At 39.3% G+C, this 16,367-nt stretch overlaps 1 long non-coding RNA gene across 1 annotated transcript; it reads left to right on the plus strand.

Annotated features, from left to right (window-relative positions):
• Positions 1-9,563: 9,563 nt before the first annotated feature.
• On the plus strand, positions 9,564-11,067 carry LOC311444567. The gene is made up of 2 exons (XR_014697955.1): positions 9,564-9,678; positions 10,853-11,067. It is a non-coding gene; the product is annotated as an uncharacterized lncRNA (long non-coding RNA).
• The last annotated feature ends 5,300 nt before the right edge of the window (positions 11,068-16,367 follow it).

The following is a 16,367-nucleotide window of genomic DNA, read 5'->3' on the forward strand; positions in this document are numbered from 1 at the left end:
GTAGGATTAAGTATGTTTGCTTCAGCAAGTTACTTTTTTTTGCCAGTGGGAATTTGTAAATGGGAATGAGAGGGAATCATGGCAATAATATTAATGATAGTATTTTCAAAACCAGATGACTAATTTTCAGTTAGGGGGAGTAGGGCACTGCTGCTGAAGTACTTTTCAGCAGTGTCTCTCTTGTGTTTTTACATAAAATGGCAGTGAAATTTGGTGGTAAGCAGCTTTTCTCTTCAAATTAAAATGGGCATTTGTTACCAACATCCTTCTCCAAAATGTCACCACAAGTTTTTTTTTTTTTTACAAGAATATATACATATATAACAATTAATTGTGTCACCTTTGGTAATGTTAAATTGATGCATGCTTCTTTCCCTGTGAATATTAATTATGGACAAATTTCTGTTCATGTTTCTTCCAGGAGTTGCCTTTTCATGTTTCTTCCAGGAGTTGCCTTATTAAGTCTCTGGCTTGAGGGAAGTAGTGACTTCCCTCCCCTGTACTGACTCTGTAAACCACCCAACTACATAAATACTCCTGTAATTTTAAATATCTGCTTACTCCTATCAGGTAAAACAGTCAAGAAAAATGCCAGAGTCTCATTCTCTTTGCAAGTCAATTCATCAGCACTTGCATGGACAGTTTACAGCTACATTTGATGTTGGTTGTGACATGGAAGAGCATTTCTGTGTAGCATAGGCTCTGTATATTTGGAGCAGGTGCTCCCCACAAAATGCTTTATCTGAAGCAGTAGCAGAAACTCAAGTTTCTGCTAAAAGCATTTATTGCCTGTCCTGCCTGTCATTGTTCTGGGAGGATGGCTGGTGAATATCTGGAGATATTAATCTGCCCATTGTGTGTCCAAACAATGAACAGCTGTAGCTTCCAAGAAAAGTCAGAGTGAATATATACAATTTGTCTCTGGCCTCCGTTTCCAGGGCTACAAATTTCTTTGAGGAAGTCTGTTTGAAATATGGTTAAGCCAAATGCTGTACAAAAGCAAATTTTCTAAAAAAATAAAAAGTGACAACAATGATTTATTCCGTCTCTGATCTTCTCCTCATTTCTTTTCTTTTTTTTTTTTTTTCTTTCTATTCTCCATTCATTTTTCTATACTCTTAGTCCTTCTTCTCTCCCAGCCTTTTCTATGGTCTCTGTGAGTAATAATTTATTATTATTTCAATATTTTCTTATTATTTCAGCTGAGATATTTTTAACCACAACCTTTTTTTTTTTTTTTTTCCTAATTTTAATTTTGCCCTTGCCTTTCTCTCTGCTTTAGACCTGGTGTACTCTCTCTTTCCCACACTGATATTACTGGGGTATTGGTACTGTGGGGATAATGCTAAGGCACCTTGGTCATATGCTAGGGTGCTGCACAGATCCACAAAGCAGACCCTTCCCAGATAGCTTTATCATGAATTTCATCTTCATTTCTTCTGAGCTCCTGCTCCTTGCAGAAATCCTCTTAGAGGAAAAACCATTCCTTGAAGGAGCACTGCAGTCCTGGATGAGGCAGGCTGGCAGAAGCAGCCCAGTTGAGCCACCTGGCTGGCTGCAGAGAGCAGCAGGGAAGTTTTGGGGCCTGGAGCTGTGTTCCTCATTGAAGGATGGCTCTCAGACCTGTCTTCACAGCAGCAAGACTGCTGAAAGGGGGTGAGCTGGTAGTACTGCCATTTGAAATGTTTAATGACTTATTCTCCCTGGTAACTTTATCAGGGGAGGTTATTTTAAATTTGAAGATTTCTGTATTTAAAGTACACTGTCAAGTTAAGTTACAAATGACATTTCTACCAAACACTGCTGATGGTTTCACACTGGCATCCATGCCAGGATGAGAATAAACAAGATGCTCAAAAAGCTGAGCACCCAAAAGTTCCATCTGACGCCCGTGCTTTTATCAGTCTCTGGTTCATCAATCATAATTCAGAACAATTAGAAACAATCATTTATAAGTGTTGTTTGTCTGCCCTCTCTTCACACTTCACTGATTTATGTGTGTCCCTACCATTACGATCCCCCAGTAACACAGTGTAACTGGAAGGGCATTATTCAGCATCACCTCTTCTGCACACTTACTATGTTTGGCTCTGTAAACAACACACCAGGAAAGTGTCCCTGTCACTGCTGCAGCCTTCTGTGGGGAACAAAACTACTTCCTGAGAGTAGAAAAGTCCTTCCAGGATTTTAAAAATCATAAAGTCCTTCCAGAACAGACATAATTTTAAATAGAAAAAATGGCAGGGAGAGCCTTTGTTCTCTCAGTGGATAGCCAGAAGATTCAGAGTTACTGTGGTGGGGACACAGAGAGCAAATAAACACAGAGAGCACTTAGAGGGGATATAAAGCTTAATGCTATGGGGTGGAAGCCAACCTCTGAGTAATGGGATTTTGAGGGAACTTCTCCCACTGGCAGGTCATTCTGTAGCTGTCACCTTCAGGTTTCCTTGGACTCTCTTCCAAAACATCTGGTGTGAGCCAGGGTCAGGGCAGGATCTGGGGTGGGAGGACCTCGAGCCAGCAGGGTGAGTGATGTGCCTGCAGGAGGGGTGGCAGACCACAGACATCCCTGTCTGCCTCAAGCACCATCCGATGCACCCTGCTCTGCACACCAAACCTGCCCGAAGCCTTCCCTCAGTCACACTTCCAGCCCCTCCAAAAGTGATCCACTCCTGAGTGCTACCTTGTGGGAACATGCTGCACCATGGCAGTTCACCCTTGCAAGTGCAGCTGTGTGGCTCCATCTGTAGAAGGGTTATCCCAAGCTTTCTGGGACACTCAAGACATCATATGGCATGGGAGCAAAGGGCTTATTAAGATTTAGCTAATAGCTCGAGTACACAATAGGCCTTTGCTGTAATGCCATGTCTTACTGTAGTCCCTCAGCTCATTTCAGAGGCATGGGACTTGACTTACCTCACAACCATCTTGAACACATTTCACACACCTTCTATTTTGCATAACATTCAGACAAGGCATTATGCTTTTTCTTTGCTGTCTGGAAAGCAGTATGCACACCCCATTCTGCTGACTGAAAAAACATTCCTAATTTTGCATATCTTTTCTTCCTTCACAAACTAAGATTGAGGACATTTTGTGAAATCAGTTTCCAAGTTCTACAGTGATTATTCTTAGCAAATGCTTGTTGATGCAAGCTGGAAAATATAGTTGGTGCAAGACCAGAAAGGAACTTTGTCTGAAGAAAAACATGAGACATTATATGATGAAAGGAATAAAGCTTTCATTATTTTTGATAAATGATATTCTTTGCAGAGCATGATATTTTCAAAACACTGGTGAAGGTTTGGAAGGCACTGTCTAACAATAAATCACATCCCACTAGCCTTTGATTTTGTGCTCTGCTGCTATTAGCAACGGGGTTTTGCAGCCACAGAGCAGCGTCCTACCAGTGTGTGTCAGCTCTTTCTCCAGATGCCTGCAATCACCAAACCCGTGATGCTGGGGATTCATGGTGAGCTGGGTGGTGGCTGGCTCCAGGAGCTGTGGTCACCAGTTTCTATGGGTATCTATGCCAAGGGTTGTGGACATGGAGTTAGGTATGGAAATGGCAAGGACCTGGTGTCTTTATGATATCCAGGCCCATGGGCAGGAGGTGGACAGCTCTTGCTGTCCAGGCATTTTCTTTCAGTATCCTTCATAGGCAGACATCATTATTCATGCCAAGGTGATGGGGGAAACTCTTCCTGTCCATAACAGAAGGCAGTGAAATATGAATTGATAAAGTAAAACCCTGTTTCTCTACGTCTGATTTCCTGCTCTGGGTTGCTTGCAAAGTCAGGTGAGTGATACTTCCTGCCTGTTCCTCCCTTTCCCACTTCCTCCTTAACAAATCCTTATGTTAAAATATATTTTCCATATATTTGTGCTTACATCATATCCAGGCTAATCTAAGCTGATAGGCAAGAATTTCTAATACCCTAACATATTAATAATGTTTCTTCTCCCTATCTCTCTGAATTATGTTTTCTACTTCCCTTTAAGACTTCTTTAAACTTGAAGAAAATAAAAAATAAAATAAAATAAAATAAAATAAAATAAAATAAAATAAAATAAAATAAAATAAAATAAAATAAATAATAAAATATTTCTCATGTGATAACTAGACAGCAAAGATAAAATATGTTCCCACATTCCTCCATTTGACAGTGAGATTTACCCTATGGAGACAAGATCGGTGCTGTCCAAGAGAAACAGCCACTGAAATTGAGGTACTTGCAGTTAGGACACGTCACCAAGGAGCCTGGATTAAAAGAAACCTTTAAAAATACTAAGTGTATTTACAGGACTCAGGACTCTCCTTCCAGGCCACTAATGAGTTAAAAGTTAACAGAATATGCTGGAAACATCAAGCCATACTACAACATAAAGACAAAAAATATTTGTTCAGGGAAAATATTGTCCATACTTTAGATAATGCTACCAATAATTTTAACATTTGTGTTAAATAGTCAAAGAGGAAGACCTAAAAAGTGATGGATTCTCTATTCATATCTAACAAATGCTTAACATCTTTTTTTTTTTTTTCTCTTTTTTTTTTTTTTTCCTACTTTTTTCTCTGCTCTAAAAAAAGAGTTGATCCAACTGAACACGTTACTTCTACCATGAACCTGGTCTATGTTTCTGGAGGATATGCATTAGCCTCAACACACATTTCTGGGTTCAGTGCAGGCGTATTTGCACATGATGTCAGGGCCTGTGTTACTCAGGAAACAAGATGGGAAGATCTAATGGTCCCTTCCGGACTGCAGATTTGTGAATAGGGAGAGTTAATGAATTTTGGTCAAGAGAAAGGTTCCTCTGATTCAGAAGTTTTAAATTAAGCTCCCACTGAGGAAACAAACAAATGTGCAAAATAAAAAACAGTGTTAGGCATCACCAAATTGTTGATTTATTTTGACAAATGCATTTCAGTGTTAATTATGGACCCTTCAAACATTGCTGACAAATGTCCCTGAAGATAATCTGTAAAAATTAGGGTATTTTATCATTACAGGAGTTTAGTTTGCTACCTACTGCTGTTAAATTTTGGCTTACTAGCAAGAATGAGAAAGCCAGCTTCTGTGTGGGCCAAAGTGAAGCTATATTTCTTGGTTTTATGGTCTGAGGTCTACTGCAAAGGCCATTAAATTGAGGAACAGCACTGGAGTGACTGAAAGGGCTGTTGTGGTTTGGGTCTCAGTGTCTTCCTCATCCAGGGAGCACCACTGTTCTCCTCAAGGGCTATTTTTGTAACCACAATAGCGATGACAATTAATTGCATCCTTCCATGGCCCAGCCTCATTGTTCTTCAGGGTATATTTTATGATGTTAGGTCTTTGATTCTGGGTGATCTGGGTTGGTCTGTCAAAACGTGGTTGCTTCTGCTGATTGTCACGATTTTTATATTCAGTCAAGGCCAGGATTTAAAGGAAAACTGAAGGGTTGCAACACTGGATAAATGAAACACCACTGAGTTTGAGGGAGAGCAAGTAATGATTGTTAGCCCCTTGGGTGGCCAGTTTTGTGTCTCACAGCATTTTAAAAATATATCAAATAATAAAAGACATTCTATGCTCACTCTTAGCCAGTGTTTCTAAAGTATGTTATAAACAGATACTATTCCTGGTGGATCAGATTAAATTGTGATGTGCTACATTTTCCATATACGAAATCTCAACTTATTCTCTAAATTTTATGTATTAAATTAAGAGAATAATAAGGCTTCTGAACTAAAGGTCTCCTTATAGTTAACCCCTTTGTAATGCCTATATACTAACATGAAAAATGGAATGCAAGTCAGGATGTGATTTTTGAAATATTTAATATAAGCTGATTTTAAAGACACAAGTATTCTTCAGTTTATGTTGGTACTAAGTATGCCTTTATCAGCCATGTTTTCTTCTTCCTTTCAGGGACAAGAGTATGTTCAAATATCAATTCAGATATTCTGGTTAAAGATAAACAGTAACAGACAATAAGCAAAGTGTAAGTTCACATTTTGCTTGAGTACAGCAGAATTGCTTATGATACAGCATCAGGTTTCTTCAAAGGTTTGTAGTAAATTGTGTAACTGAGGCCATGGTTTTCATCGTGTCCTTTCTCAGAGATTAAAAAAGAAGCAAAAACCCCATCCATAATCCAATTTATTGTGGTATTTCTTGAGGAACGACCCCAAGAAAATATATAGCTGGGCATGACTACAAGGCCCAGGTCAGTGCTGTACTTAAGTATGTGCTCAATTTTGAAGCACAGCTGTCCTATCATGGAAAGAATAAGACTATGTCCAGCACTAAAACTGGGTTTATTCGTTGCCTGTATAACAAAGTTATTTTGTTAAAACCTTGCAAAAGCATTACTGTGGTGTAAGAGTCATAAGAGGTTGCTGTCCTCCCCTTTGGGCCATGGTCCCCTTCCCCCAGTACATCAGATGTGCCCATCCTGGCTCAGCCTGCAAGTAGGCATGGGATAAACACCCTTCACTGCCTTCAAGTGGAACAAGTTGGGCCCACTTAGAGCATTTTCAGTCAAAAGTGGATCACCTTGCAGCAAAGCAGATGAAGGACAAGCACAGGGATGGGGAGCATTTGCCTGTGGCACCAATGGGTCCATGCAGTGGTTCCATGCATGGTCAGCAATCTATCATTGCCTAAGTTAGCTAAAAAACAACCTGTGGAAACCTGGCCTAATCCTCCAACTCAGATCAATTAAATCAACTGCACTCATGGACATGGTAACACTGACCCAACTGCATGCTGTACGTGTACATCCTCACTGTCTGTTGGCTGGGGTTAATTCCTGCAGGTTTTCAAGTTAAAGCTCTACTTTGCTCAGTCACAGCCTAAATTATGATCATCAGGTTGACAAAGAAAACCTACATATGTCACCCATGAGATACTCTTGGGATTAAACCGGTAGTAGTAAGATGATCACATAAGGCCACAAAGCTGATGCTGATAGTGGAGCCACCTGACCCTTATTTGTGCTCCTTCTGTCAATGGATACTCCAGGAAAAATGGGCCACCTTTTAGGCTGTTTTTGTTTGTTTGTTTGTTTGTTTGGTTTGGTTTGGTTTGATTTGGTGTTTTGTTTTTTTTTTTTTTGTTGTTTGTTTGTTTGTTTGTTTTTCCCCAACAAATGTTCCACCCTGATTTAAACTTGGAAACGGTGCAACACAAATCATGCACAACACCCTGAAACATTTTGTCACTATAGTTTTAAATTGATAATTAATGGAAAATCTTACATCTAAAATGTGAGTATCTATGCTGTACATTGCTTCCAGGGGAGGTTGGAGGAGGTGCAGGGCTAATATCCTTCAATCATATTAATTACTAGATTAAAAGCTTGAAACCAAAGAAACGAGGATTTAAGATAACTAAAAGAGGGATTTCCTGACCTTGCACTGAGTGGTATGTAGAACAATCTTCAAAGCAAAAGTGGCAGAAACTTCACTGATGGCAATGCTAAAATGAGACCATACACAGGCATGTACGAGCCGTAATAACTTAGCAGGAAGACATGTAGACCAAGTTCACTATATCTTTCTCATTTCAAAGGTCAAGATCTGAACATAGATTTACTGAGAGCCTACTAATGATGTTCACAAAAAAGAAAGACCATCTCAGGGTCATAGGGGCACCTTGCACAATGCTTACAATTCTCTGCAAATAACACAGCTAGCAGCTAGTGATAACTTCTCAGGGTCTTTCCGCATGATACATCTGCGTATATTATTACATTCTTTGCTATTCCACTTCAAGCATATGGCTGTTAACTCCTCACTGAATTCCTTAAATTCTTCTTATATACATTAGCAAATCAAAGGATAAAAGCTTGTTTAACTTGCTATTTATAGAAATAGAGGAGGTAAGTGTTTGCACAGCCAGATTTGACGATAGGGATTCTCCAGGTTATAGTTAATTTGGTTTTCCAGCCAACAGATTCCACAAAAAGCTTGGTCTTTGTCTCTGGCCACACAGACACACAAGTTATTTATACATCAGGAATTCTCATGTCTCAGAGACCTTCTCATGTGTTTTAGCAAGGAAAAGAATATCACTGTGACTATCATGCCTTTGGACTGCTCTCCCACCCAGGGCCTCAAATAACCTCATTGACCTTTGAACAAAGCTACCAGCTCCATCTGTTCTGGCAAACATTAAGGAAGGTCCGACACAGAAGATGTGGGTTTTTTTTTTTTTTTTTTTTTTTGCTTAGGAGAACAGGCTGTGAAGGGGGAATTTTCATCCTTATTAGGGCAACCTAGCAGTGATTAATGTGACATCATGTCACAGGAGAAGCACTGTTTCTGGGAGTGATTGTTGTTTGTAACTCTTTGAAATGTGTTGGTTTAGATTTCTGTCAAGTGTTTCAGAGAGCTTCACCACTTTCCTCTTTAAAGTTTTCAAATTGACTTGCATGGGGATGCAGTGGCAGAGAAAGGCTGGTACATGCCAGTGTGCCATCTGGCAGGGTAGTTAAAGTGAGGCTTCTTTTTCTTCCCTCATCAGGATTTCCAGGCATTTCATATTGGCACTTCAGAAATGTCATTTTGAGTATTAAACAGGGGAAATAAACAGTAGTGTAATATGTGCACATATAACTGTGCAAGCACACGCATGCAAAGACCATTTATGTTTTATTCCTGACCTTTTTTTGTGAAAAAGTAAGAGTTGTTTTAGTAGAAACATATTTCAAACTCCCTTTGAGAAAATTGTGTGTAGTAATTTGGTGCATGAAATCATGAAGAAGCTGTGGCAGTTCAACATGGGGAAATTGCCTTACTCATGGACCCATCCACCCAACAGCTAAGTGATGGTGCACACACACACACAAAAGAAGGTACAAATAGACATTCCAAGGGGTCACATATTTATTAACAAAGATATGGTAGGCTAACCAAAAGATTTCTTTCAAAGGTCTGAACTTTTTAAGGTTAACGCTCAATGTCAGTACATGCTCATGGCACCAGGGAGGTCCACTAGTGCAGATGATGGTGTACGGGAAGATGCACACAATGTGCAAGACATGTTCTTCCAGTCATGAAAAGGAATGGTGACCACACAGTTACGTGCCTAACCATTCACATCAGGCAGGGACTCACTTCCAACTTGGTTGCATGCCATGACCATGCAAACATCACAGCAATGGCGAGGATCAGCCCCAGATCTTCCAGCTCTCTAAACCAGATGTGCCCAATGTCCCCCAAGGAAGACTCTCTCTGAGCTGCCAGAAGCAGTTCAAAAGACTGTGAAAGACAAATCAGAGTCCCGATTCCCTTCCACAGCTTTTGCTTTTACTCTTGCTAAACAATTGTTTGTTGCATAGAAGGGTTTCGCACACACTGAACCAGAATATTGCTTTGTGCCTTCTGGCTGACCTTGATTCTCTGTACTAAACTGTGGACAATGAATGCTGATCCAGTTCCTAGCATGCTGCTATGGTTAATCAGCTAAATAAAAGTCTGCTGGGCAAAAGAAGCAAAAAAGTCAAGAAAAGTAGGACAAACCATCCTTCAGCACACATGGAGTATTATACAGAAAGAAATTCAGGGCAAGGTGGAGCCTGAGGATAACAGAGATTAAACTACTGTGTCAGACTTGAAGGAAGACATCATCTACAGGAGGATGGCTCCTCCAGGGATCCAGGCTAATGTGGAAATGTACCAAAGAAGTCAAGGTATGGCTGGCTTTTAAGGAAAGCGTAAGTGAATGTCAGCTGTTCACAGTTTTAAAAGCATTTATTGCTAAATGTCTTATTTTTTTGGTAATGTAAAAGTGATTTTGATTTCAGATACAACTGATTAAAAACTTCTGAAAGGGAGATCTGCAGGTGATGGATTCCAGCTGCTGTGCTGGGTAGGTAATGATAACACATGGGTACCTAATAAAGTATGGCCTATAGAGTACTATCTGATAACATGAATAAATGTGAACATTATTAAAACACCAAGGCAAGGATACTGTTACCTAGTGAGACAGAAACACCTCTGCACTGTTGAAATCCTGAGCAGTTCAGTGATCTCTACATGCTTGCTTTAAGTTCTCTCTAATTTAGGAGGTACCTCAGTGAAGCCTCTGAAGTTAAATACGTGCTTAAGTGCCCAGAGTCCAGGCAGGAGGAGTACTTAGTATGAAAAGTGACAGGGTCTCCAGAGCATAACTCTGCCTAGATGGGGCCTTTTCCTAATCCTGATTCAGACCTTCCCAGGCAGCGTGGGTGTGTGCTTTCCAGCCCCAGGGAGTTATTTAACCCTCAACTTACATAAAAACACAAGCATATTGGTTTAGACATCTCGGCACAATCTCTGCAGGAAACGAAAATGGCAGGAAGGTTCCTGTTGTCCTTTCTGCACGAATGCACTGTGCGCTTGTTTCATACTTAGGCACATTAAGAAAGAATTTTGTCTTCATTGTTATTATGACATTATGTTAATTTCCAGAGCTATGGGCTGCTCCAACCCTTCCATATACAAAGCACATTCATAACATCTTGGTAATAAAAACTATAATCTCAGTTCATAGCCTTGTAGAGTTAGAGATAAAATACTGTATAGTTCAGATGAACTTTCTTCGATTAAATTGTTAGGCTAGGTAGGAACAGTCTGTGGGATCCATCTCTGTCTGGAGAAAACTGTCTCTGGCCTTTGCTATAACATAAGGAGCAGCTATATCCATTATGATATTCCAAACTGACAGAAAGAGAAGGGATTTCATGAAAAAAAATAAAAATAAAAAAATAGAAAGGTACAGAAAAATCAGCTGCGGTGAGCTTTCAAGTAGATTGTGACCAAGGACTGTGTTCTTTCAGCAGTACTTTTAGAATTTATTTATTTTTTTTTTAATTAAAAAAGGAAGATTATGCAGCATTGAAGAAGAAGAAGAAGAAGAAGAAGAAGGAGAAGGAGAAGGAGAAGGAGAAGGAGAAGGAGAAGGAGAAGGAGAAGGAGAAGGAGAAGGAGAAGGAGAAGGAGAAGGAGAAGGAGAAGGAGAAGGAGAAGGAGAAGGAGAAGGAGAAGGAGAAGGAGAAGGAGAAGGAGAAGGAGAAGGAGAAGGAGAAGATAATTAATAACTTTGAATGAAATCCAACTAACTAAAACCAGAAATTCTTAATTCCATAATTCCATTTAATAATGTTCAAAACATTCATGTCAGAAAGAAGGACTTCACAAAGTAGTGATATTAAAAATACTTTAAATGATGCAATTTCTCTGAAATTATACAGCTTGGAGATTTTTCATGCAGAGTTCATTTATTTATTTTTTTAATTGTTCTTTTATTAAACTCTTTTTAAATGCACAGTTTTTGATTACTTTAACACTTAGCTTGTCTGAAATAATTTGACTATGATCAAAACTTACCATTAGTGTCTATCTGCCATATCTTGAAACTGATATTAATAGAGCCTTTTACCGCATTTTGCTGAATATATACCTACAGGAACCATTACTGAGTGGAAGTATTGCAAGTGCCGTCAGCTCTAGTCATCACCTGCATGATGTATGCTTTGCCTCACAGAAACCTGACAAGAAGCATCAAGAGAGGTGTTAACAACCACACCCATTCTGGCTTTACATCAGCAAAACCTCTCAGAATATGAATGTGAAGAGTTACTGTAAAGCTGTACAATGAAAATAAATTTAGGTACATGGTTTGGATTACCTGTGTGCATTTATTAACTTTGCCCTTCATGTGAGTCTCCAAAAAGCCTTCAAAATGCTATGATTGCTGGCAGTTCATAACAGAAAACAGTATCAGGCAGAAAACAGATGTCCCAATTAGCTAAAATTTATAATTAGTTCAGACATAATCTGAAATTCTGCTTCTAATCCTGACTCCTAATTGGCACAATGTGGTTTTCCAGATGCAGTCCCTGCCTATTTTGCAATCATTATTCACACTAACTATGCCACATTTCTAGAAGATAGGACAAATATGTGTTTTAATTTTATAAACAAAGCAGAGTTTGTTTCTGGTTCAATGACATAATGTGCACACCAAAGCTACAACTGGCACAATCATCACTGGCCCCTTATGCCAAGGATGCTTCCCTGGTTTGCACTCAGGTCTGTAGGCTCTGGCCCCCCAAATTCCCCATGAGAGAATGTATGACAGCAAGCATGGACAACAGCCCAGTACTAACTGGAATTTCCAGACATCCTTGCAATACCTGCTACCAAAACATAGCTGAAGCTACCCAATCCAGTCTTCCTCAATAGGCACCAGGAGGACAAATCCATGTATATTTACTATTATAAGCCAGTTTAGCCTGAAGTATAAAGGAAAGAGCCCTGCAATTACATAATTACATGTACTACTTGACGTCAGGGAAAGAAAAATTATTTCTCTCATCTGAGCAAAGGCCCAGTAATCACTTGAAAAACAAAATGTCAAAAAAGAAGCATCTCCAGGGTACTGAGCATTCCCAGAGGAGACACATTGCTCCTTGGGATAATTTCCCACCAGCAGAAAGCAAGGCCATCATGCAGATTACATAACAAAAAATTGAACTGATCCTGGTATAATAGATAAGTTAAACTTTTTTTTGGGGTGGTTTTGTTTGTTTTGTTTTCTTTTCTTTTCTTTTTAATCATGAAGTGAATTATCTACAACCATTATTTTATATTATTTTCAGGGTGATGTGACTTCCTACTTGTCATTTAAAACAGAAGGGCCCAGTCTCAGGATTGAAATACAAAATTCCACTGGTATCAAAACAAGACCATGGTTCACACATGACCTTCTAACATACACTATTCTATTCTATGAAAAGAATTGAAAACATTACAAGGTTTTAATAACTGAAATCATAGGAGTTAGTTTACTGTTGAATTCTATAGAATATGTCTCAGAGAATAGGAAAGGGAGGATCTGTCCAGTCCTCTGTGCATCAGACAAAGTTGGATTTGTCTCAAAAATGGAGAAACACCTAGACACCCAAAAGAGGTGCCCTATTCTGATATAACTGTTTCTTACTCACAATACCCCTCACATGCTAAGGAGAAGGATAGTTCTTGCTTTCCCTGTATAATAAAATAAAGTTCTGGAAAATGACTGAATTCTTAAAAGTATTTTTTTCTTTCCACAGCCTAGTGCTCAGTTTTGGTTACCTCAGATGCATATGCACATCCCTTCTTTTCCTCTGACTATAGTTGGCTCTGTCCTCTCTCACTTCTTGTCCCTAAGCAGACAACTTAGGAACCACAGCCCTGTTCAGGCCACCCCTTCTCCTGGGGGCAACGTGACTGTGGTACCACATGGTGAACCTGTAGCACTGGCTATCTCCTCTGAAGATCAGCTAAAAATATTCAGAGATGTAACTGAATTCCAAGAAACAGTTAAAAAAAATATATATTGAAAACCCAGAGACTGTGAGAAGATAGGCGAGGTAAAGTTTAAATTTCATGCCTAATCTCTTTTACTGTTCAGGTTTCCAAGGTCAGGATTTTTTGAGTTTATTTCTTTCTGGGATAGGAATGTCTAACCACACTCAGAACACATGCATTCTTAAACTTTTATGGCCTCAAATTTGACTGAAGAAGGCAGATATTTTTTATTTATTGTTTTTTAAATCTGAAGACTTAATGCAGATCACAATGTCATGGTAAAACAATACTGTGGTATTTGTCATACTTTTGTATGACATCAAGGAATAACAGGTTGAGACAGATATTTTAGATGTGACTTTTTCCTAATGGTGTTTTTCATTGGATTCATAACAAATCCTGCTATAAATATATTTATCATACCAACTGAAACAGTCAAATTATTGCCGACAGAATATAAAAAGGTATGAAATTTTAGGAATAGGAATCTATTCTTGTTACTGATCAAGGCTGGAGGCTGCTTATCAGACTGGCTTTACAAGAAACAAAACCATATAAATCCACAGACATTCATTCCTGTCCACAAAATACAAAACTCCAGGAGAATGGAAAATTAGAATAAACATTCTTTACTCAGTGTGTATATATCTATACAAACACATGCATATATGTAGCTAAGCAACAATTTAAGCAGTGAAGATTAACAGATATGCTACATTAGTCCTGAATGTTGATCTTCTAAAAACTACAGTTTATTTCTTCTGAAAGCCTTTAAAGGTTTTTAAAAGATGTATCCTGATCTCTGCTGCACTGTTGCCTGGATGGAAGAGGATGCATAGCAGATCAAGATTCATGTCAGATATACGGCATTCTCTCTTCCCTAGGACAATATTAAGAAATAAGCCACTGAGACAGTATGTCATCCTTCAATGATAAAGAGCTATTAGATCATGCTTCATTCAGATGAGAAGGCATATTACAGCGTATTTCTTGCTGTATTCATCAGTAAGAAGGGACAATTACTCACCAAATATTTTTTGGAATCCATTCTCTGAATTTCCAGCAAATGTACTGTTCCGTAAGTTAGTAATGTCCTATACCTACAGTCATTTCTCTTACTGAAAGAGAAATGACTGTAGGTATATGTATTGGGCTGGGGCAGACAAATAAAAATGAGTCAGGGGCAAATAAAAATATTCATTAAACATGCCCATCATTCTGTTTGATGAAGAGGAAAACAATGGATAGATGAACAAACTTCCCCAGCTATTACGTGAGGCTGGGAGCACTGCATTCTTCAGTGTCACTGGTCTGTCACTTTGGGGAGTACATTTCCACATAAATCAAATGTTAACCAGACAGGGTAAAACTGTTCTCACTGTTACAAAGGAGGCAGCTGGCCAGCTCAAAAGGACTAAAACTCTGTTCCTCTGGGACATATGGAAATGGTCATTACAAGACAATATTTATTTATAAACACACTTGGCCCCATCAACTGGGCTTGAATATATAGAGGAATGGAGCTTATTAGTAAGATAAAGCTTTCCCATGACCTATAGAGGACACTGCATAGGGACCACAGATGTTCCATATTAGAAAAGCTGGAAAATTTATGTCAATGGCCATGAAAAGCTCAGTTTGAAAATAAGTAAATAAATAAATAAGGAGGTCACCAGCAAAGACAAGGTTAAGGACACTGGAAAATGAATCTTCCAGGATATTTAACCTTTATTTATTTATTTAAGTGGAGCCAATCCTGGCCTTGACTACACATGTCTCTCCTGAGGAACTCTGCTGAAGTTACCAGATTGCTGAAGTCCATTTGATTTGCAGAGCACAACATCTGTGGTGGCTGTGTTTGTCATGCGGGTGAACATACACACACACACTGATTTGCCTTTGCAATGGGATTCACATAAGTAATGAAAAGAGCCAGGGAAGAACAGTACTTCAGAAGACAATCCATACCACCTTCTATATGCAAGTACAAAGAACTGTATCTATCAGTTAAGCACATAAGGACTCAGCTTCTGCTGTACATGTTAGGTAATGGAGCAAACAACATGTAACACAAAATTTGTAGCCTACTCTCAAAATTGAAGGCCAGAAAAAGCTAAATGAAAATGTCACAAGAGGTAATTAAATTCTTATTTACAAGGGACTAGTTATTCAGAATGTGAAATCTAGACTGTCTAAGCCAAGGATTACCTCCTTACACCAGCTCTAAATCTGGCCCTGACTAAATGTGAACTGTATCACGTCCTGTGTGGGTCTGAAGCCTTGAATAAAAGGTTTTGTGTATCTATGACTTAAGTCTGATGTCGTTTGCACAGCTGCAGATTCACTGTACACCTTTGGTCTGGCTCACAGCCTCCTTCTGCCACTCAGCTGCTTCTTCCTTCACCATGACATGGAGCAAACAGTCCAGCATTTCCTCACCTACCCATGTGGCATGAGACCTTTCTGTCACACACTAGCTCCTTGGTCAGTCTTGGGCCTCCTGTTGTCTAGAGGGTGCTGGTTAGCTGCCTTCTAGTAGAGCCCTCTGAGAGACAATCAACGTGGACTACTGACTTTTCCAACTATCTAAAGGGCCTTCCTGCATCCAGGTGTGCCAGGCCAGGCACTGATGTGGCAGAACCAGGAAAAAAAAAAAGAAAGTTTTGTTGTTGTTGTTGTTTTGTTTTGTTTTGTTTTGTTTGTTTTGTTTTGTTTTGCTTTTCTATCTAGGACTGAAAAAAAGTCACATTAACTGAGAGGAACAGGAGTGAGGCCACAAAATGCCTGAGGTCCTAAGAAATGCTCCCTACCACACTTTTGCAATAAAAATGCTACAGCAGTCCTATGCCTGAGAGCACCACAGGTGTGGCACCAGGTGATCCCAATCAGGTAACAGAAGGCTAATTTTTTCTAAACCACTATGATGCTACAGGAGGTTTCCAGCTTTTCATGACTTCAGAAGGCCAGATAAGCATTCCTACAACTACAGAAGTACAGCTGCACCTGTTTGTCTCAGTTTGTTTCACTTCATATGTTTCCACAG

Source organism: Aythya ferina (assembly GCF_964211825.1).
Source record: "Aythya ferina genome assembly, chromosome: 1".
Taxonomy (NCBI): domain Eukaryota; kingdom Metazoa; phylum Chordata; class Aves; order Anseriformes; family Anatidae; genus Aythya; species Aythya ferina.